General features: G+C 53.3%; 1 pseudogene; it reads left to right on the plus strand.

Annotated features, from left to right (window-relative positions):
- The first annotated feature begins 331 nt into the window (after positions 1 to 331).
- Positions 332 to 1,772, plus strand: LOC138070723 (heat shock transcription factor, X-linked member 3-like; annotated as a pseudogene).
- The last annotated feature ends 333 nt before the right edge of the window (positions 1,773 to 2,105 follow it).

A 2,105-nucleotide genomic window follows, 5' to 3' on the forward strand; every position in this document is an offset into this window, starting at 1 on the left:
CTGAAACAAGGTGCCTGGCAGCAGATGGAAGCCTTTTTAGGAAACCTGAAACATACTTTTCTGTACTTTCAGTGAAGAGACAAGCTGGGGATCACATCTCCTTTCCCATCCCCCGCTCCCCAACACGGGGCCAGGGCTGCCTCTCCACATCACCTCTGTGATATCACAAAGGAATTAAGGAAGCCGACCACTTAACTGGCTGCATGGCCCACAGCCGAGATTCTAGAATCTCCAGCCAGTATTTAGTGGGCGCCCTGACCGTGGTCCGAGGCCCTTCTGCCCTGAGCGTTCACTGCTTGGGTGGTGAATGCTCCTGAGCTAGACTGGCTTCATGGCTAGTCAGAGTGCCGACGAGACATGCACAGCCCCGCTGGCCCCATCAACTGATGGGGAGGCCACAGCAGGTCTCCCCAGATCCAGACGTGGATTCAGGGGAGGCTTTGGAGAAGCTATGGGACCAACCTGAAAGTCCAGATCTGGGCTCCCAACAACCCACCCCGACAGGGCCTGAACCCAGAAACAGCCAATGAGGAAGAGAACAATGCCTTCCTCAGGCTGTCCTTCCCAAGGAAGCTCTGGATGATCGTGGAGAATGCGGCCTTCACCTCTGTGCACTGGAACGATGAGGGACACATGGTGGTCATCGAGGCAGATCTCTTCCAGATGGAGGTCTTCCAGCGTAGGGGCACAGACAGGATCTTCGACAGACAGCATTAAGACTTTCATTCACAAACTGAACCTGTATGTTCAGTAAAATCTGCCCTTCAGGTTGCTCTGCAGGGAAGAAGAGGATGATGGTAATGTAGAGAGCCCTGGGGAGACTAGACTCGATGAGCTGAGGGCTGGACAGGTTTCATTTCCCAGGAGAGCATTTTTCTCATGAGAGGGTGGTTAAGGAAAGAAGAGAAAGCAGGGCCTGTCTTGTTCCAGCATCCCCTAGACAGGATCCACAGGGGTGACTCCAGACCCCGAGGGGCCACTTGATGTCAGGGAGCACCAGTAACACATCAAGTACAGCCAGCACTGGGGGAGCTGCACTTGCTAGGGCCTCATAACCTGCCAGGAATGAAGAGACCTTATCTCCACACTTAACCAAGGCCATGACGGTGGTGGGGAGGAGGGCGGCGAGCAATGGCCATTCTCCCCCACGGTGGCTAAAGTGATTCATTTCCTTTCAGATCTATCGCAACTCCAAGTTTCAGAGAGACAAGCCTCTGCTCCTGCAGAACATCTAGAGGAAAGGTGACCCCAGAACAACTGCTCAGCCCGCCACCAGCTCAACAGCGGCCCCAAAGAGAAAGAAGCAAGTGGTGGTGACCAGATACTCTCCTCGATTTCGTCACAATGAGTCCACCCAAGAGGCTGACAAGAAGGTCCAGAAGGGAGCCCCGAATGTTCACAGAATCCCCGGCTGTTGCTCATTTCTGTTTTGTGGCCTTTGGTTTACAGGCAGTGTAGCCAGGCAGGCCAAGGAAAACCATCTCCCCAGGGAGCTGGGTGGCCCCAGGGGAGAGGGTATGCCCAGCAATTCCATGTCTGTATTCCCGGCTACTGCTGGAAGGGACAGCGCAGGGCAACTGCCCAAGAGCCCCCCAAGGTACCCAGATTATGGTTCGGTGATGAATTTGTACAACACCTATGATTCCATCGTGAAGGTGGCCATTTTAGTTGTGGCCCCAAGTGAGGCCCCTGAGGCGGATGAGGAGGAGGAGGAGTCCTCAGATTACACGTGTGCCCTCTGTGAGCAGTTCAAGGATAATCCCAGTCCCTGAGCTACCAGGTACCTAGGGACACACAAAAGCATTCTCTTGTAAGCAAAAATCTATTTCTAGCTCTAATAAAGTACAACAAAACTTTGTTGTTTTGGAGTCATGGGCTGTCATGACTGCAAAAACAACATGAGAGTAAATAAAGAATCGAATGAGAAGCGTGAGTCTGTGTTCTGTCTGTCTATGCTATTCACACACGGCACTGGGTGAGCCCAATAAGGCTGGAAGCCCACGCCCCAAGCAGGCCTCAGTCTGGTCGCCATGGTCCCTTTTCATCTGAAGCGGCAGCATTTCACACGTTCAGCCAAGAGTGTGGCTCCCAAGCCATGTGCTGAG

The sequence above is a fragment of the Capricornis sumatraensis genome, chromosome X (assembly GCF_032405125.1).
Source record: "Capricornis sumatraensis isolate serow.1 chromosome X, serow.2, whole genome shotgun sequence".
NCBI lineage: Eukaryota > Metazoa > Chordata > Mammalia > Artiodactyla > Bovidae > Capricornis > Capricornis sumatraensis.